Here is a 23,353-nt window from a genome sequence, read left to right as displayed (position 1 = left end):
TAAACCGTGAAGTCATCCATGAAAACTTTTATGTAATATTCAATGAAATCACTAAAAATGCTTATCATGCACCTTTGCAATGTCCTCGGGCATTACATAAACCAAAAGGAATCTTTCTATATGCAAATGTCCCAAAAGGGCAAGTGAAAGTAGTTTTCTCTTAGTCAATAGGATTAATAGGTACTTAGAAATAGCCATTAAAGCTATGTAGAAAATAATAGTGAGACTTGCAAGCAAATCTCTCAAGCATTTGATCTATGAATGGCAAAAGGAAATGGTCTTTTCTAGTGGCATCATTGAGCTTCCTAAAATTAATGCAAACCCTCCATGAATTTGGCACTCTAGGGGGCACTATTTCCCCTTCTCATTTTTCACAAACTTGATCCTATCCTTTTAGGAACCATTTGAGTTAGTAAGACTCACTCACTATCACTAATGGGGTAAATAAAGTCGCCGCTAAGGAGTTTTACCACCTCTTTCTTTACCACATCCAGAATTAATGGGTTCAATCTCCTTTGTGGTTGCCTAATAGATTTTGCATGATCATCAAGTAAAATTCTATGAGTGCATACAAGTAGATTAATGCTCAAAATATCTCTTAATGTCCAACCATTGCCAAGAATATTTTCCCTAATGATACCTAGCAATGCATGTTCTTTATCACAAGACAGAGAGTTAGAAATTATTACTAGAAGCTTTTCTCCATCTTTTAAAAATGCATACTTCAAATTAGATAACAACGGCTTCAATTCCAAGCTAAAAAGCTCCACACTTGATGGCACTAGCTCTTTAAGCTCTAATCCTTTGTACATCCTTGCTTTGCCCTTTTCCTCCTCTTTAAGCTTGCTTTGGTCGAATTTGTCATGAAATAATAAAGCTAGAAATTTTTTTTAGATTTGAACAATTTGCTTCATCCTTCTCTTTAAGCATCCTCATGTCCTCTCGTTGCTTTTGTTAGAAGTTCTCACTTGTCATCTTGTCCTAATAGTTTTCAAAGCCTCTATTGTTGTTTAGGATAGGCTTCCATCCTTATGCTTGGGAATATTAAGAACATCAAGACAAGAATGGTTGTGTAACCTCCTCCTATATTCACTCGACATAGGAAAAAGTTAACCTAATCACCACACTAATAAAAAAATCAATAATCGAAGAATTTGTTTGAAAATCTTGGGCCCAAGACTCGTTTGCAAAATCATCAAAATCACATGTTTGAGTAATACACTGTGGAAGCAAATCATATGCATTCATAACGGCAGTTGCATGCACTAAAAACCATAAAATAAGTTGGAAAATGGGCCATGTGCTGCAACGTGCAATACTTACATTGTGGTATATGGCACAAAGCCACACACCTGATTCTCTGTGTCATGCACCACAGTGTGAGATTTATGCATTGCGGCTCGCCAGTCTAAATTTTCTGTTGTCATTTGATAGCAAAAATGACAGACTTCCAGCATGCGGCATTTTCACATACAGCATCTGATTGAAGTAATTTAAGTTCCCACACGAAGCTTATCTCATAAGCTAACTAATAAGATAGGTTTGGACACAATCTAACAGTCCAATTGAAATTTAGACACCTAAGTGCATAAAATCACTTTTTTTGAAAATTTTGTGCATCCAAGAGTTCAAATCGATCCCTTTCTCTCATTAGACCACACAAGGCCTTGAATTAAGTCTAAAAGGACCTATTACACCCGATTAACCACAATATATCACATATATACACCTATATTGAAATTTGACCCCTTAACAGCCAATTTCCACATTTCATAAATTTGGCATAACTTAACATAACTCAGCCCACTTGGCTTGTCTCACCACATATTTACATATGACTATACTCATAACATAATCATCATATAATCTTATACTCAAATTACTCATTTCATCATAATTTTCACACATGGACTAAGATTTACCAAAATTCATAACATACACCCCAATTTTCACATTCTCCACATTCAACAACTTAAACATGCATGCAATCCCTATGGAAACTCATATATATACAAAATTCTCATTAAATTAGTTCATTACAAAAACTTAGAACTTTCACACGACCACAAAACCACCATGCCGGTCTAGACTCTCTTCCCTTGCCCTAATCACTACTTTATCTTGTGAAAATGTAATAACGGGGATGAGATAAAAATCTCAGTAATAGAATAACTCACTCCTGTTGACTATCACATACAATTATATAAAAGTAAAGCATAATATACTGTTTAATATAACATAATCAAATGTTTCATTTCAAATATTACTTATATCAATCATTTCATCACTTTTACACTTGTTTCACCACTTTTCTTTGCTTTTCTACTAATACAGCATATAGCATGATCACTACCGACCAAACCTCTAAATCACCTCAACGCGAAACCATAAGCTCGCCTTGTACTAATGTATACTCTCGTTAGCCCTGAGCTCACATTTAGTGATAGAATCACTTAACCAAAAGTGTTCTATCTTACTTCCAGATTATGGTTTCCCCTAATACACATAATGGGGTATTGTTGACTCTAACACAATATCACACAAACACTAAGGAGTCCAAATCTCCAACACCACACCTCAAAAGGTATTAAGGAGATAATCTCCAACACCGCACCACGAAATGCAATAAGGAGGTATAATTCTCCAATACCACACCCCATCGGGTACTAAGGAGAATATGCCATATGATCTTATCATCACACTCCACACGGGTGAACTCCCACCTCTATGATCATGCTTTTTGAACCATATAGGTTCCTCATTTATACACATATCCTCAATACATGGCATATATTTATATAAAATATGAAATCACATGTTCTTACTCATTTATTTGATTAAAAGCCATTTTCATGCAACATTCATGCAATGCTATGAAACATGCATAGTTTGAAACAATCTCATGTAATAGATAGCATACTCACACAGTTATAATAAATAGCTAAACAGAAGAAGTTATCCGGTTACCTGAACCCTTCTATCACTAGAAAGGTTACTTGTGGATTTCAATTATTATAGCAACTTGTTATAAGCTTCCTTTCTTAATTCACATTCTCGATATGCCAATCTAAACACAATTGGCATAATTTAGTTAATTAGTCCAATTTGACCAAAAGTATATATTTACTACTTTTGGCTATATTTAGCCATTTATTCTTTTCCATTTATCCATTTTAAGTCCATCACTACTCGATTACTAATTTACATCATCTCAACAGGTCTTATTTTACTCAAACACGATTTCCACCATAAAATCTCAATAAAGTAGGTCAAATTAAGTCTAGGGATTCAAAGATCTAAACCAATCGCAAAGCTCTAGTTTAACTCCTGAGAACCTTTTTATTACTAATGGGAAAGAATCAAATCCTTAAAATTTTACTAATTCAATTTTTCTATGACTCATATTCAGAGAAATTTGGGTAGAATGAAAGGTAAGAGTTATACGTAGCTTACTTACTAAGTTACTAATCAGAAGCACCTTCCACCTCTCTGAAATCTCTACCCTAACACACTAACCTTTCTTTTCTTCTCCTTTTATATGTTTTAACTTTTCCCTTTCTAAAACTCATGAAATTTCATGACTTAAGAAGTCACTTTTTGGTCCATAGGTTGTGACGCATGCAGCATAAGTTGCGGCGTATGGCACAAAGAAAAGTTCTCACTATACACACACGCTTCAACTCGAAATGCAATCTTTCCACCTGTATCTATTCATTTAACATCCTATTTCTCTAATCCTATACTAATTACCACTTTACCCTCGAATAACAGCTAATGACAGGATTAAGAAATTTAAGAATTTTTTCCCCAAAATTCATAAAACACTTAAACACATACCGATAGAATTAGATAGGGATATTGTTTCCTTATCTTATCTTCTGCCTCCCAGTAGCATCACTAAGAGCTATGCCTTGCTAGAAACCTTAACCAATCATGTGGTTTTGTTTCTTATTGTTTCTCTTTCATACCTGTGATTTTCTCTAGCTCAACCTTATACATCAAATTCTCCTGGAGTTCAACCTCTTCTAGTTCTATCACATATAAAGGATCAAGTTGGTACTTCTTGAGTTATGATACATGGAACATATATGAATACCAAATAACTGTGATGGTAAAATGATTCTATAAGCTACTGGTCCAATTCTTTCTAGGATTTCAAAAGGACTAATAATTTAAGGAGTCAACTTCTTAGCTCTAATCGATCTCCTAATTCCAGTCACTGGTGTAACCCTTAGAAACACATGGTCTTCTATCAAGAACTCTAATAGCCTTCTATGCCTATCTGCATAACTCTTCCACCTGCTTTGAGCTATCAACAGCTTTTTCTTGATTAACTCAATCTTTTGAGTAGTTTGATCCATAATATATAGTCCCAACATACTCCTCTCACTCAATTCTATCTAATAAAGAGGTGACCTGCATTTTTTCCCATACAATGCCTCATAGGGTGCCACTTGAATACTGGAGTGGTAACTATTGTCGTAAGCAAATTCAGCCAAAGGAAGATGGCTATCCCTGCTACCTTCAACTGCAATACACAAGCTCTCAACATATCCTCTAAGGTCTCTATGGTCCGCTCTGTCTGCCTATCCTTTTATGGATGATATGCCGTACTAAATTTTAGCTCAGTACCCATAGCTTCCTGTAAAGCTCCGTAAAACTTAGAATTAAATATTGGATCTCTATTAGAAACACAGTTATGAAATCCATGGATATCCCATCCTATTTTCACTTATAAACATCCAACAGTTGTAGCATTATTGCTGGTCTCTAGTTCTCTATCTTAACCTTCTAACAGGTCAAACACTAAGTCACAAACTCTATAACATCTTTCTTCATACTAGGCCACTACTAATATCGCCTCATATCCTAGTATATCTTCGTAGCTCCTAGATAGATTATGTACTTACTACAATGAGCTTCACTCAATATCAATATCCCCAATTCTATATCATCGAGCTCACAAATCCTGTCACGATAAACAACAAAACTATCATCATTGAAACCAAAATCTACATCTTGATTCGCTTTGATTTCTTCTCTAATCCTTAGAATACTCTCATCTTCTAGTTGTGCCATTCTTCATTCTCTCTAGAAATCATTGTTGGCCTCCAAAGAATAGGCACCAACTAATGCCTTCAGTGGCACATCCTGCTGTGACTCAGCAAACAATTCCATCAATCTATACTCTCTTACCATAATACTTGCCACATGTAATGTCTTCCAGCTTAATGCATCAGCAACCACATTAGCTTTACCTAAATGGTTTTTCAACTCAAAGTTGTAATCCTTAAGGAGTTTCATCCATCTCCTCATATTCAGCTTCTTTTAATCCACAAGGTATTTCAGACTCTTATGATCGATAAACATAGTAAACACTATACCATACAAGTAATGGCGCCAAATTTTAGAGCAAACACCACTGTTGTGAGCTCAAAGTCATGCACAGGATAGTTCTCTTCATGCGGTCTCAACTGCTGAGAAGCATATGTTACAACTTGACCGTCTTGTATCAAGACACATCCAAGACCTTTCAATGATGCAACTGTGTATACCTTGTAAGGCAACCTTGGATTAGGGATAATCAACACCAGAGTTGTAGTCAACTTCTCTTTTAACTGTTGAAATGCTACTTCATACCAGTCATCCCAAATGTAAGGCTGATCTTATGTTAACTTAGTCAAAGAAAAAGCTATTTGGGAAAATCCCTAGATAAATAGTCAATAATACCTAGCTAATCCTAGAAAATTACGTATCTCCGTAACTGAACTAGGACGTTCCCATTTCAACACCGCATCAACCTTATGTGGATCCACAGATATTCCATCCGTAGATACCATGTGTCCTAAAAATTAAACTTCTCTTAATCAAAACTCGCACTTACTGAGTTTGGCATATAACTTCTTATCTTTCAAAAACTGAAGCACTGTCCTGAAATGCTTCACATGTTGCTCTTCATCCTCAGAATAGATCAAGATCTCATCTATAAAGACTACAATGAACTGATCCAAGTATGGCCTAAAGACTCAGTTCATATAGTCCATGAACACTGCAAGCACATTGGTTAAACAAGATGGCATAACCAAAAACTCATAATAGCTATACTGAGTTTTAAAAGCTGTCTTGGGTACATCTACTATATTAACTCTCAACTGATGCTACCCTGACCTTAAATCTATCTTGGAAAAAACTAAGGTACTAGCCAATTGATCTAAAAGATCATCTATTCTTAGCAAAGGATACTTGTTCATTATAATTACCTTATTCAACTGTTGGTAATCGATGAAAAGACATAGACTACTGTCTTTCTTCCACACAAACAACACTGGTGACCCCCAAGGTAATACACTTAGCCTAATGAATCCTTTGTCCAACAAGTCTTCAATTTATTTCGTTAATTCAGCCAATTCTGATAGTGACATTCTATATGAGGCCTTTGATATTGGTTCAATTCTAGGAACCAAATCAATTGAGAACTCAACTTTCCTTCTAAGAGGTAATCCAATCACTTCATTGGAAAATACCTTTGGGAACTCACTTACTACTCCAATCTTCTCGATTCCACCGACATACACCATGCTGGAGGCAAAGAACACCATATATGCCTCACAACCTCACTAAATTAACTTCTCAATACTAACCACTAATAAGAACTTAGGTTTCCCTGAAGAATCTACTACTGCACACATTATAGGTAGTGAAACCACCTTTCTGGCACAATCAAGTGTAGCATTATTCACTATTAGCCAATCTATGCCAACGATTACATCTATTCCCTTCATAAGAATACAAATCAGATCGATCTTGGAAATTCTGTCCTCAAATTGAATCTCCACACCTTGACAAGCTTTACTAGTAATATTAAACGATCCAGAATGTGTTGTTACTCTAATGAGCACAGGAAACTCTTGTAAAGACAAATTAGTCTATCCACACACTCCTCAGACACAAAAGAATGCATTACACCAGAATTAAATAGTGCCTCTACTCGGTGACCACAAACAGAAATTGTACCTCTGATCAGGTTTGAAGATGCTCTGGCCTCTTCCTGCATGACTACAAATACTCGACTAGAAATTCAGGATGTTACACTGTGTTAAAAGTATGTGAAATAAGTCGATAGGTCACTAAACCTTCTTATGAACTCCTCATCATTTAGATCTCCCTTCCTGAATACATGAAAGTCATCTTCCTTCTTAATTTTGAACTAGATTGGGAAATACTGATCAAAGAAAACTTTCTTGAATTCATCCTAACTCAGTCGAATATCACCCAAAGGTTTTATGGACTCCTACTCCCTTAACAGATCTTATTTTACTTAAACATGGTTTTCAACCTAAAATCTTAATGAATTAGGGCTAAATTGAGCTTAAGGGTTCAAAGGTCTATTGTTCAGCTCTAAACCAGTTTCAAAGCTCTAATTTAACTCCTGAGAACCTTTTTATTACTATTGGGCAAGAATCAAACCACTAAAATTTCACCGATTCAATTTCTATATGACTTATATTTAGAGAATTTTAGGTAGAATGGAAGGTAAGGGTTATACATAGCATACCTACTAAGTTACTAATCAGAAGCACCTTCCATCGCTTCAAAATCTCTTATCCTAACACGCTAGCCCTACTTCTCTTATCCTTTTGTGTGTTTGAACTTTTTCCTTTTTGAAATTCATGAAATTTCACAACTTCAGCCACGGCACGCGGTGCGGTGAGATAAATTCTAATCTCACATAATCATCCAAATCTCTAATCTCATACTAATTACCACTTTACCCTCGGCTAATAGCTAATTATGGATTAAGAAATTCAGGACGTTACAGGATGCCCACGCCTTTGGAACCTACAAAACAAAGAGAAATACCTTTCCCATGATCAAACATAGAAAGCATAGAAAATAAATCACAATTATCCACAAAAGATAAGTCCAAATGAGAATCTTTATTAAGCAATTTAGAAGCAATTCTTTCACGATTAACAAATAAAATATCATCCTTACAAGAACAAATCATACTAAGTACAAGAGTAGATGATAAAGTATCACATGAAAGAGGCAAAGATAAAGCATGTTCATCTACCAAGCCATCAACAATACCATCAATAGTATTAATACCTAGCAAAGAATAGTCCTCGTAAGGGTGCTTCATTGCTTCATAAATGCTAAAACAAGCATTCTCATCAGCATACTTTAACACTAATGTCCCCTTGTCCATATCTATGAGAGTCCTTGTAATTCTCATGAATGGCCTTCCTAAGTCAAGTATATCCTCCCCATTTCCCTTACTAACCATATTTAAAACATAAAAGTCAACCAAAAATAGAAGATTTTCTATACTTACAATCAAATCCTCAACAATTCCTTGAGGACTTCTAACATTTCTGTCGGCTAATTGACAAATCATGTTAGTGGCATGCAAACAATCAAATTTTAATGAAGTATAGATGGAAGATAGCATCACATTTATTGCTGCATTTAAATCAATCAATGCATAAGAAAACTTTAAAGGCCTAATTTGGCAAGGGATAGTGAAGGATCCAAGATCTAGGATCCTTACGCTTTATGGGAAGTTGGGGCTTCATGATAGTACTAATAGAGAATGGCAATTGCACTCTAGCATTGGGTTTAAATTTTTTCTTATTTGTGCAACACTCCTTGAGAAATTTTGCATATTTAAGAATGTTCTTAATCAAATCTAAAAAAAAAGCAAATTCACTTGAATTTTAGAAAGGAAATTCATTACCACTTGGTCTTGTGGTGCTTGAGCTAGTGATTTAGATGCTTAGGCTTAAGGAAAGGGCAATTTCCTCACAATTTCTTAGCTTGGTATAGCTCCTTGACCCTTCTTCTCCTTCTCATATTGCTGGACATTCTTGTTTTGGTGCTGCACAGTGGCATTTTGGACTTGATTTCTTTGATCTTCTTGCTGTCTTGGCTCCATTTGAGGTGAGGGATCATTATAGACTTGTTCTATACTTTATTCATCTTCATCACTATAAGAAATAACATCATTAGATCAAGAATTGGCATTAAAATCAAAAGGAAGAGGTGCTGGAACAAAATTTCCAAGATTGAATTTTTCATGAACACGCTCATTTCTATTATTTTTACCTACCATTCTTCTACTTTTAAGCTCAATGGCATTAATATAAGATTTAGGACTAACAACTGTATTGCTAGGCAAAGTAGGTTATTAAGCATTAGTAGAAGAAATATGGTTAGTTAAAACACTTATTTTCTTACACAAAGTTTCTATATCATTTTTCATGGAAGACATATCATCATTGGTTGCTTTGTTTTGAGCTTATTGACCTTCTCTATCACTCTTAACCTCATTTAGTAACAACTCAAAATTTTTGGATAGCATGGTATTAGCATTAGAAGGTGTAGAAGATGGTCCCTCGATAAGTACAATTTGCCTAGAAGTACAAATGGGTTGAGAGTTGGAACCATTACCTTTACCTTGATAAAAATTTGAGGCACTATATGGCAATGTCACATTTTGGGTACCTTTGGAATCCCCTCCCTAGTGTTCTTGATTTAAGGCTCCATTTAGATTAGCATAAGATAAATTGAGATGATTTCTCTAAGTTGAATTGTATGTGTTCCCATACATGCCTTGTTGACCTCCTCCTTGGTTATTTACCCTATACATAACAATCAACTCATGAGCATATTCATATTGTAAAAGAAAATTACCTTCATTATGCATGGAACAGTTACAAAAAGAACAAGACATAGGGACCATAGCATTACAAGGAACACCAATATTAGACACACTCCTCAAATTAGCATTTGCATTTGCATTTTCTTGTGGTGAAATGAGCTTTCCAATTCTATATGCAAGGTCATCTAATTGGGAGCTAGACAAACCATTAGTAACAGAAGATACTTTAGGTTCCCTCACTCTATATTGAGCTCCACTTTTTGCCATTTTACCAATCAATTCCCAAGCTTTGTTAGGATACAAATTATTGAGGAAGCCATTAGAGGTGACATCTAGACTCATCTTATCCTTAGGCAAGAGACCATCATATAAATATTGAATAAGGTGCTCACTTGGAATTTGGTGATATGGACATCTAGCTAGCTTAGATGATGGAAAGAATTTATTTAAAAACATGTCTCTCAACTCTTCCTAAGTGTGTACCTTAACATGAGGTGGAAAGTTCATATACCATTCCTTAGCATGAGACTCATGAACAAAAAACAAATGCTCTAGCTTGAACATCATCTATATGAGCACCCATCAGTTTCATGGTATTGCACACAAGATACAAAGAATGCAAGAATCTATGACAATCCTCACCGAACAACCTATGAAAATTAAGTAATGCTTGAATAAGAGAATGTTTAAGCTCAAACATATGGTCATGTTGAGGAAAGTACAAACCATAAGGATTAGTATTCCAATTAGGAGAAGTAAGTTGCCTAATGGAAATCTCATCATTTGGAGGATAATGCATGCCTACTTCTTCCCTAAATGCATGGTTATGATTTTGCATGAAGTTCCCATTATTCCCTAAGTTTGGTAGACAGATTTGAGTATTGTTCAAAGTTGGAATTGCTGCTGGACCTTCAAGATTTACCCCCTTCCCTTGGTTGACAACCCCAAAAATTTTGGTTTTCAACACTTGGAAACATAAGATTGACATTAGAGTTAAGATTAGGGTCATTGTTGAAGTCCTTATGCATTCGTGAATGAGTAAGATCAATGTTGTGGTTAGGAGCAGCCATGTAGGATTCTAAAACAAGATGGTTAGTAATTGGATTTTTCTCTTTTCTTATCCACGTTAAGGTTCTCTCAATCTCTTAGTCAATTGGTATTTGCTCACTAGGTTTCCCACAGGTCATGCAATGTAATACAAAGAAAATAAAGAACAAGAACCAAAATCAACAATAAAAAAAAACACAAGACACAAAAACAAGAACACCTATAGCTAGTTCTAAAAAAAATGAAAGATTCAAAGAATGCAAAACACACAAAAACTTACAATCCAAGCAAACAAAAGACTCATAAGCAAAGCAAAAAATAAAAGTAATATTTTTTTTCTAAAATTAGAGAAAAATTCAAAAATAAATAAAACACAAAATTAACCAAAATAATAAAGTGAATTCAACACTAAAACAAGCAAGGGAAGAGTTTAGAATCACAAAAAACTCAAAACACTAAAAATGAAGCTAAGATATTGAGGAGAAATATCAGCCTTGGATGGAAAAATTTGGACAGGTACAATAAACGTTATGGGCACACGAAGTTGATTCAAAGTCTTGGAATTCTCCAAAAAAGTGTATTTGACCTTACATACTTTAAAATTTCACTCAATATAGTACACGAATCCAAATGATACCAAACCACTTTTTCTCAAAAGCTAAGGTATAAATATTTTTATGCACAAATTTTCAGATTTTTTTCCTAACAAATCAGTCCCAGTGAATTTTCAAAATTTGTCTAGGAAAGCTAGGAAATCAGTTTTCACAAAGTTTCACCCTTAGTGACTCAAACTTCACAAAATCACACAAAAATCACAAAAATTCACAAAAAAAATCTAAAAATCACGGAATTGACAAATTAAAAACAAATCAACCCTAAACAAGTCCTAGCCTTGCCTCCTTAGAAATGGCACCAAATTTTGACGAAGCTTGTTGCTACCCTAACAAAATATTACTAAGTTACACTAATGTAGTGATAGTGTGAACCTAGGTCATTCTTCTATGAGGAGGCTTAGTTGGAAATTTATGTGTGAAATGTGTTACAAGTTAAAAGATATGTGGGACAAATTTAAACTCAAAACTAATGAAGCTAATTAATCTAATTTTAAAGTAAATTAAGTGGGTGTGTAAAAACCTATTAAAAGTAGGAACTCTTATGTAGATTTAGTCACCTATCCTTTTTTTATTATAGTCTAAATAGTATGGTCTCCTCTATCTTCTCTTTGGTTTTAATGACTTAGTTATATTAACCAAGACTTAGCTAATCTTTTTACTAACTCTAATCCATAATTATGGTTTTAGAATGCACCCAAAACCTAGCTAGCATAAGCTCAACCAAAGTGTTACAAACTTGAGTTAATTAAATCAAGCATATATATAGGAATCAACATGCTCAAGATTATGATTCATCAAGATATTCACATGTATTTAAGTTAGCGAGATTATGACAAGCAAGACAACATGTTAATTTCATCAAGCTAACCCAAAATTATGAATTATACTTCATGAGGCCAAAATCATGCACAAGAAAAAATAAAACTCAAGTTGCAATAATCATCTCTCAATCATATGAATTATCACTTGAGATTACAAGTTCAAAGAGTCATATAAATTTGTAATTTTAGAGAGAGAGAAGTAGAGAGAAGAAATTCAAAAATAGCTAGAAAATAATACAAACTCAAGGTTTCCTCCTCCACATAATAGCTCCTTCAAGAATTTAGCCTTGCATTTTCAAGCAATCTTCAAGATGAAGCCTCAACTTCATGGCCAATTTCCTTATGATTTTTGCCCAATAAAAACAAGGTTTAATCCTTAAAAAAGCTATTAGGTTTTGTAGAGGAAGAAGAGAGGAAGAGCATGGCAGTGGTTTGGTAGAATTTAGATAGTTAGATTGAGAGATATAGAGGATAGAGAGTGGAAGTATAGAGAGAGAAGTGAGAGAACTTGAAGAACATGAAGATGAAGATTCAAAATGTGAGTGAATGATCTGAAAAACTAATGTTTTAGATGAAATTGGAGATGGCTACCTACAAAACAAGTTGCCACAATACTCAAAACAAGTCATTAGGTCAAGTGAGGTTAAGGATAGCCTAGGTTGCAAGTCAACTTGGATGATAATCCCAATATTACTCTTCTAATTCCATATGTGCATGGACATGTGAAGCACTTGTGTTTCCCTTAAACACCTTGAAAATCACGTCCAAACCATGCTCAAATCAGATCTAGAATTGTCTTCAAAACCTCCCAAACACATTACAATTATCTTGAACTTTGACAAGTCAACTTGATTCCTTGTGTGTAAGTGCATGGAAACCTATTATGTGCCTCATTAACCTTCATAAATCACACTATTTTGAAACCTATTTAGGTCTAAAATTTCATGCTCAAGCTGTGCATGTGCCAAACTAAGTCTTAAACTAAAGCCTCTTCCATGTAAAGTGTCACCTAAGACAACAACATGAAATTTGACTGAGTTATTTCGCACATGTGATAATTATGAAAATATTCAAACCCGAATATCTTTTTGCATATATTTTTAAAATTAATTCAAAACTTCATAAATACATATGAGAAAATTATGGTGGCCATGTATGCATGCAAACTAGGTCAAATTCACTAAATAGACAAGTCAACCCAAAATGTTGACTTTTTAACCCTAGGTCCAAATGTGACTTTTAAGACCAAATATTTCAACCCTAATGGATCTAAAACTAATGCACACATCAAATTCTCAATTTTCCATTGAATTTCTAAAAAAGTGCAAAATGATCAAAATACCCCTAATATGCACACTTTTTCATTAGGGCTCAAAACCTTAATTTAACACCAAGAATGCACATTTTAGGGTTTCTTATCATGAAATGTGGTCCTAAATGCCTGAGAAAAGTGTGTAACAAATATGACCTATCAGGAGGAAGTTGATGTTTGTGGTGAGTGATAATTAGTCTTAATGTGTGTGAGTGAATGCGAATCAAGGAAATGATAGTAATTAGGTGCTTAGTCATTGTGATTAGCACTTTTAATCAATACAATAATTGACTCTGGGTGCCTAATTTATGTAGATTCTTGCATATAATGAGTTAAGTAGTGAAAGAAACTTGAATTAGGTTGTGGAAACGGATAACCCTTTCCATTAAACAAAAGGGTTGAGGTAACCATATAGTTTGTCATGTTTGTTAGCTCATATAATTATGTAGAAGTAAATGTAATACTATCTTATGAGGTTTTATGCATGAATTTACTATGAAAACAATAACCCTTTCCCTTATATGCTAGATACGGGAGAAGATTAACCAAGTCACCATATCAATAACCAATCAGTAATCAAATATTTTATTAGAAAAGCTTAAGCTCAAGACTCATTTTGCAAAACTATTGAAATCACAATACATTTAAGTAACACACAACGGAAATAAATCACGTGTATTTAAAACACCAATTGCATGCATAAAGCCACATGCCCAAACTTTCTGTGACATATGCTATGGCGTGAGACGCCATGAACCATAGCGCGCCAGTCTAGATTTTCTGGTGTCATTTGATAGCAAAACTGACAAACTTCTGGCGTGCGCCGTTTTCACATACGAAGTCTGATCATAGTGATTCAAGTGCCCACACAAACCTCATCTCATAAGCTAGCTAATGAGATAGGTTTGGACACAATCTAATAGTCCGATCAAAATTTAGACACTCAGGATATAAAAAGTCACTTTTTACAAAAAAATTCATGCACCTAAGCTCTTAAATCAATCTCATTGTCTCATTAGTCCACACAAGGCCTTGAACTAAGTCTAAAGGACCTAACACACCTAATTAATCACAATATATCACAAATACTCACATATACCAAAATTTGACCTCTCAATAGCCAATTTTCACATTTCACAAAACTTCACTACTTAACATAAACTAGCCCACTTAACCCTCTTCACCATAAATTTACATATATCTACATTCATAACAATATCACAAGTCAATCTTATCCCTAAATTACTCATTTCATCATAATTTTCACACATGGGCTAAGATTCACTAAACTCACAACATTTACCATAATTTCTTACTTTCAACCACTCACAATCATTCAAAATATGCAAACAAACCTATAGAAAATTATCTACACATATATACATGAGGTTTCAATTTATTACACAATTCTCTTAGTTTACACGACTTCAACAACTCTTAGCTGGTCTTAACTCTTTTCCTTTGCCCTAATCACTACTTTGTCCCAAAAAAAATATAACCATGAAGGTGAGATAAAAATCTCAGTAACAAAATAACTCACTCATATTGACCACCACATACAATTATATAAAAGTACAACATAATACATAAACAAAACATAACACATATCACGCTTTTCACTTTAAATCACATCCTCAAATATCATTCCACCATATTCACTGCTTTTCACCTCTTTTCCATAATGTAGCATATAGTATGATTACTACTGATCGAACCTCTAAATCACCTCAACACAAAACCACAGGCTTGCCTCAGACCAATGTATACTCTCATTGGCCCTAAGCTCACCTTTAGTAGTAGAATCACCAGCCAAAGATGTTCTATCTCACTTTTGGACTATGGTTTTTCCTAATACACACAATGAGGTGTCATTGACTCCAACACCATATAACAGACACTAAGGATCCTAAATCTCCAATACCATACCTCAAAAGGCACTAAGAAGGTATAATTCTCCAACATCGCACCCCGTCGGGCACTAAGAAAAATATGCCATATAGTCTTATCACCACATCTCCACTTGAGTGAACTCTTACTCATATGGTCATGCTTTCCAAACCAATCTTAAGTTTCCAATCACCACATATCATGTTTCAATACATAACATATATATATATATATATATAATATATCAAATCACAAGTTTCAATAATTATATTCGATTAAAAGCCATTTCATGCAAGATTCACAAAATGCCATAAATCATGCTTAGTTGAAAACTATTTCATACACTACATAGCATATTACACATAGTGACAACAAATAGTCAAATAAAGAAAGTTATTCAATTACCTCAACCCTTCTATTACTAGAAAGGTTACCTGTAGATTTCTATTAGCACTATAGCCCTTCTCAAGCTTCCTTTCTCAACTCACACACACAATTTGCCAATCTAAACACAATTGACACAATTTAGTCAATTAGTCTAATTTGACTAAAAGTATATAATTACTACTTTTGGCTATATTTAGCAGTCTATTCTTTTTCATTTTTCTGTTCTAAATCCATTACTACTTGATTACTATTTTATATCACCTCAACTGGTCTCATTTTACCTAAACATAATTTTCACCTTAAAATCTCATTGAATTAGGGCCAAATTAAGCCTACGGGTTTAAAGCTCTATCGTTAAGCTCTAAACTAATCTCAAAGCTCTAATTTAACTCCTATGAACCTTTATATTACTATTGGGTAAGAATCAAACTCCTAAAATTTCACTAATTCAATTTCTCTATAACTCATATTTAGAGAAATTTAGGTAGAATGGAAGGTAAGGGTTATACATAGCTTACCTACTAAGTTACTGATTAGAAGCACCTTTAAATGATCTAAAATGGCTTACCTTAGTACATCAGCCCTTCTCCTCTTCTCCTTTTGTGTGTTTTTAATTTTTTCCTTCTAAAATTCATGAAATTTCACAACTTAAGAAGTCACTTTTGGTCCATGCACTGTGGCGCATGCAGCATAAGTCACAGCACGTGGCATAGTGAAAATAAGTCTCACCATGCATACTTGCTTCAACTTGAAACGTTATCCTTTAACCCATACCTATTCATACAACATCCCAACAAGTCAAACTATCAAGTAATCATCAAAATCTTTAATCCCACACTAATTACTACTTTACCCTAATTAACAGCTAATCACATGATTAAGAAATTCAGGATGTTACAATAACAAGTTTAGCATGAAGATTATTTATGAAAAGAAAGTTTAATGATTTCTAGCTTTGCGAATATATATATATATATATATGTTTTGCATAAAAGTGTATGGTGTGGAAATGTTAAAGAGTAGTGAAATTTATGTGAAAAAGCATGATCACAGGGGGTAGGAGTTTACCCAGGGCATGTGTGGATGTGTGTGTTTAGAGATGTGACTGAATAAATCCATATGGTCAAGCTAGCACTATGGGACATCCAGTGCAGCGTTCTACGGGTTGGTACCATGGATAACCTGGTACAGCACTATATTAAGACTATTACTACGGGACATTCGTGCAGTCTGGTAACTCCCTAATGCCTGTTAAGATACGGTTAGGAGTCAACAATGCCTCTATCACAAGTGTGTGAAATGAGGGAAACCATAGTTTGTAGGTGGGATAGATTACCTTTAACCAGGTATATCTACCACTAAAAGTGTGCTCAGGTTAATAAGTGATTGATCCCATAGAGCTACTGGTTTTGTGTTGGGGAGCTTTGGAGGATTGATGGATAGATGACATGCTAGTGCATGAAAATGTGTAAAAGAGGTTATATGAGAAAAGTTATAAATTAAGCTATATTATGATTTACTATATATTCTATACTTTAGCACGATTGTTTGTGCTAATAGACATTCAATAATCTATGCTAGTTATTGAAATTTTTATCTCACCTATGGTTATTTATATTTTCAGGTTCTGGTGATAGTGGTGCAAAAGTGAAGGAACTGGACTGAGGATAGAGATTTCCTGATTAAGCCTTGTAAGAATCAGTGTAATGGATTTGTATATAAGTAATGGTTATGTGTATAAGTTATCATAGGAAACAATACTTGTGCAAAACATGTGAATATGTTTATGTGTATGTGTGATTTTGAAATCCTAGCCTCTTTGTGTGTTTATGTGCATAAATAGTGTGAATGGCCATGTATGCTAGTGATTGAGTATATGTGGTTATGGCATGGTAATGTGTGGCCTTGTATAAGATTGAGAATGAAAAATGGAATTTTTGCCCAAAAGTGTGTAATAGACAGTTTACAGGCCAATTGTGTGTATGTGTATTATATTGTATATATAATTCATCAATCAAGTGCATATGGTCTATTTGGATGTGGTCAAGGCCTTAAAGTTAGCCAATGACTTGTGGTTACGATTGGTGATGTTCGAGTGGCAAATTTTTACTTAAAATAGTCAAAATGCATTTGAGTATCTAATTTTCAAACAAAATATTAGATTTAAATAAAACTAGTACTATGGCTTAGATTTCAAAATAAGCTTCGTGTGGATGCTTGAATCACCCTAATTGGACATCGAATGTAAAAATGGTGAAATATTGAAGTTTGTATCAGAATCTAAAATTTGATAGAAAATTCCTGTACGTGCATCACAGTGTATGTGATATCAAAGGGCAACATGCCACGATACATGGCACAGATAGCGATGTTGAGGTCTCTATGCCACATGCCACAGCACATGTGGCATGAGCTGTAGTGTACGGCTCGTATTTTGACTTGATTTAGTTGAATTGTACATATTTTCTTGTTGATCTTGAGGTGCTATTATACAATGCTTCCATTATGTAATATTTTTACAACTCAGATATTTTATTAAATGATTTTGAAAATGTTTTATATAGGATCCCTAACTTTCAAAATAAAAAATTTGAATTGATTAGTAGTTTTTGAGGAGGATTGTTTAGTAATGTCAGTAAGGGCATTACACGTCATCATTTATGTATAGCCAAGACTAAACACACTAAAGAATCTTTAGTTGCTCATGGTATAAGTGCTATGAATTTTGAACAAGCAAGGGAACATGTTACAAAAGCTAAAAGATCAATTCATTCTTTCTCTAGTCAGAATAGTTACTACAAGGTCATAGACAAAGCATTGCAATTTGCTTATGCTTGAAAAAATAAGGAGAATACTGGAAAAGGGAAGAAAGCCATGATTTAAGATAATCTGAATGTCATCAAGCCTTCAACTTGATCCAGAAGCATGTCTAATGCTTCATAAGGTATAAATACAACTTCTCTCCTAAGTCTACTCACAATGTCTCTGCTTTACAAATATCTAGGTCTGGTATTCCTCATAATTTAGAGTCTATAAGAACCCTAGATGATCTACCTACACAACCAAGAAGCAATCGTAATATGAACTTGGTAAAGAAAGTGTCTAAAGTAAGTAAAAAAGCAAAAGGAAAGAGGTAGTTGAAGCCCTTGATTTTTCTAAATTTTGTTGCAATAACCTCTCTAAAGAATTAATTCTAAATCTATGGAAGCATATATGCAATAAAAATTAAGGCATCTACTAGACTATCGACTTGGATGAATTAGAAAAGAAGGGTTGTGCAGTAAAAAATGTTCTAAGCCCTTATAAAGAGATGCTAGAGGTCAACTACTTGCCATTCAGTCAAATAACCATAGCCTTCTATGGTTCTATGAAAGTACTTAAAGATGGAAAGAAGCTAAGGGTGACAGTCAGAGGGAGGACTATTGATACCACTAAGGAGTATTTGATCCAAATGTTGGGCCTACCTTTGGACGGTTTAATGGTTAAGATCACAAACCTCTTAGTTGATAAGAATGAAATATATAAAACAATTGTGCCTAGAGTGCTTCATCACATTCTCACAAGATCAATGCTATGCAAACAACAAGGTTTTAACTCTTTCATAATGAAAGAGTACATATATTTGACTTTGATGTTAAAAAGCAATGTGATCAATCTTGTAGATATCATCCTAAAGAAAATTGTAGACTTATCATCCTGAAGAAAATGGTAGACTTGGTTTAGCCTAAGAACAAAAGGGCTTCAACATTTAGAACTAGAAGCTTCATCTTGCCACATAATTAGAGCAATCACTCTAAAAAAGATGCAGCTTTTAGTTCTAAATGTTGAAGGTAGAGGAGATAATGAAGAAATTATTAATGATGCCGCTCCATCCACATCAATTGATCCTAGTGCTTTAAGAAGAAGGACTAAATTTGAACATGCTGAGCCGAGTTCTTCTGCACCTATCAAAGAAGAAGAAGTGCATATTGATCCAATAAAAAGAAAGTGGCTGCATTATAGGTTCGAAATCCATGAAGATGTTGTTCTTTAACTACATAAACTTGAGCTTTCATTTCAATTAGAGATCAAACAAATGAAGAAGGATATGAGAAGGGAAATGGCTGCTAAAAGGAGTCCATTCTCATTGAAATTAGAAGCTTGGTAGGAAAGATTAAGGTGTCTAAATTCGATCATGTCTCAATACATACTACTTCAACCTCTTCCTTTGATAGAGATAAAATGAAGACTGACTTACTTAGATCTTATACTTTTCAAGTTGATTTGAAGCATGTTGTTGTTTAAAAAGAGGTAGAAAGTTAATCAAAAGAAGAAGAAAAGGAGAAAAGAGAAGGATTTAGAGCTCAATATAAGATAAAGAGTCTTAATCTAGATGAAGTAATTAACATATCAAAATCATATGTTGATTCACTCAAGAATCCAAAATTCACAGCTGTTATTGGCGTTCATGGTGACTCTGCAACTTTTATGGTTTAACCTAAGGTCTTTTCACCACAATTTATTGATGACAAGCAACACCTAAGTTCCCTTGATGATCCATGACCTCTCTAAACCATGATCTCCTCAAGTTAACTTTTCACTACACCTACTCTTAATGATGATGACAAAAAAAGGCAGAAGGAACAAGATGCAAAATCTTGATCTAAGAAAGAGACTAAGTCAAAAATAAAGATTGTGAAAAGCAAAAGAGTAGAAAAATCCTCTTAATCAGTAAGTACAAAGAAAAGATAAGGGGTCTACTACAAAAAAAACCAAGAAGTGTTTTTTGTAGGACTTTACTTACCTTTGAATATACCCAGTACAGTAAACAACCATAAATTTTTCATAAAATGTTTGGAAAATGTGGGATCTCAACTTTATTTTAAAATACTCAAATACTTCACAACAAAAAGGCTATGAAAGCATAAGCAGCATACCCCAAAAATTAGAATCAAAATAATATTTTTCTAAAAAATGTTCCATGCATGTAATGCCCTACTAATATTATGGTTTTACCACTCAAACACCCAAACTTTTAGAATCAAAATCTTATGACTTGTGTGCACAACTGAGAATGGAACTGTATACCTTAAATTTTTCTTGAGCTTTAAATTGTGATATAATCAAATCTATCATGTGAAGCTCTTCTTGGGAATCATCTTCCTCTAGTCCAAGTATGTTGACTGAATCATGAAAGTGTTCAATGATTTCTCCCTCTTCAATCTCATCTTCTATGTGTTCTCCAAATATTAGTATACATTAGTTCTCTTATTGTTCAAGGTCTGGATAACTGCCAATACTTTCAATCTCAATAAGATCATTAGTAGCATAGATGGATTCAAGAGTATCCCAAATAATCTTAGCATTAGAGCAATATTTGATTTTCACAAAATCAGTTTCAGTTAAAGCACTATATAAAATCTTCATAGCTCTAATGTTTAAAGAAAATAATTTTTTTTCTTTCTCAGTCCAATCTCTTATAGGTTTGAAATCGAAATCATTTATGAAAACTTTCCACATATCTAAATCAATGGATTGAATGTAAAATTGCATTCTTACTTTCCAAAACAAAAAATTGATATCTTCAAGAGCTGGAGGTTTTTCAATGTCAATTCCTTTAAAAATTGAAAAACTTTAAAATGTTGCCATTTGGAACTCTTAAGACTGTTATGTCTTTTATCTAAGAGTGTAGCTCTGATACTAAATGTTAGACATGGCAACACACCCAAGAGGGGGGTGAATTGTGTCTTTAAGGAATTTTTGGTTCTTTCAAATCCTTTGCAGCAAAACTATGTGTTATGGAAAGTTTAAGCAAATTCTAGTATCAAACTCTTATTAGAAGAAAGCCAAAGTAATTTTCAAAAGTTTAATAAGTGTAAAATCAATTTATATGTGGAAGTTTAAGTAAGAGTATGTAGATAAATCAAATTCAATTTTACACACTAAAACATAGTATAAACTAATGTTGTTGGAAATATAAAGAGATAAAGGAAGAGAGATTGCAAACAATGATTTATCCTGGTCCAGCTGCTCCTCTTGAGCCTACGTCTAGTCCCCAAGCAACTACTTGAGATTTCTTAACTATAACACAAGCTTGAGTAAGTACTTGCTACCTCAATATATCCACAAGTTTAGTTTAGGCACTTGTGAGTCTTTTTAACAACTCACTTTACTAGTAAGCTACTTTTTCCAAGAGAACAACCTCTCTTGATTCTAAAGAAAATCTCTCCCATACCTTTACAAAGGTTTTGAGTATGGGAATCACTTAATTGAAACTTTTTCTAAAAGTAATGATGAGTACAATAGAGCTTTAATACTCAAATGATAGAGATATGAATGATATTGGCTCAAGAATAATGATTTTCATATAATAGGAGTAATAAGATCATGAATTTTATAGAGCAATTATTTTTTAGGTTAATATCTTCTTAAGATTAGTTTTTGAGTGTCAAATTTATAGCTCATAGAGTGAAATAATTGTTAAAGATATCGAATGATCGTTTAGAGACATTGCACAGTGATTATAGTCGTTGGTGCAATTTCTTGCTAGAGACTAGTGCTATTTCAAGCAAGAAAATGCATGTTGTAATGCCCAAAAGACAAATCATGCAAGGGAGCAAGGTGTCTTCCTATGTGATTTGGATTATGGAAGTTATAGAATGAGAAACAAGACTTTAGAGGTCATTTCTCACATATGTACAAGTTATTTCACACGTGATCTAGCATTCAAAGGCTATTCAATGTGAAAATAGGCATCTAGGTGCATTTTCACACGTGCGTGCAAAGTAGTTTCACACATGATTTGGACACTGGTGATAAATTATGTGCGCGTGACTTCTGCTCTCATGCGTGATTTTACAGCTTCATTATACATAATTTTATACTGTCCTAACTCACTCAATGCAACTCTAAAGTTGACAAATTATATATAGTTAGAAAGATCTTGAAGTCTAGTTTTCAATGAAATAAGTTTCATACTAAAATCTTGAGCCAGTACTTCATATGTAAATCAATGAATTTAACATAAAGACTCCTAGCCTAATGACATTATACCTATCAAGTCCAAGGCTTCCAAGGTGGATCCAAGCTTGTGTGAATGTCTTCATTCTTCTTAAACTCTTATTGGATCATCCTTCTCTTTATCTTTATGTTCTTCAATAATGAGTGTAGCATCCAAATAACAACTTCAACCTTGTTCCTATTCATGCTTACTCTCATCTTCTCTTTGGATAACCTTAAATGATATATCATGAATAAAATGGTTATTTCAAGTGTCAATATGCATATATCCAAGTTATGAAAGATAAAACTATGAATACACTTGGATATAGAATCAATCTAAGATAAGAAAAAAATATGATAGTATAACTTTTCCAAGATTTATTAGATCAGTTGGCTGGAGCCTTAGTCTTTTTTAAGATTGACTTAAGGTCAAGGTATCATTAGCTGAGAGTTTATGAAAAGGATATACCCAAGATGACCTTTCGTACATGTTATGGGCATTATGAGTTCCTTGTCATGCCGTTTGATCTAACTAATGCACTTACGATTTTCATGGATTACATAAACCATATCTTTAGGCCATAATTAGATCAATTTGTTGTAGTTTTAATCGATGACATTCTAGTTTATTCGAAAGATGAGG

The sequence above is a fragment of the Prosopis cineraria genome, unplaced genomic scaffold, assembly GCF_029017545.1.
Source record: "Prosopis cineraria cultivar Desert tree isolate PC_DT_omini unplaced genomic scaffold, ASM2901754v1 PC7, whole genome shotgun sequence".
NCBI classification, from domain to species: domain Eukaryota; kingdom Viridiplantae; phylum Streptophyta; class Magnoliopsida; order Fabales; family Fabaceae; genus Prosopis; species Prosopis cineraria.
Note: the sequence above shows the minus strand (reverse complement) of the source record.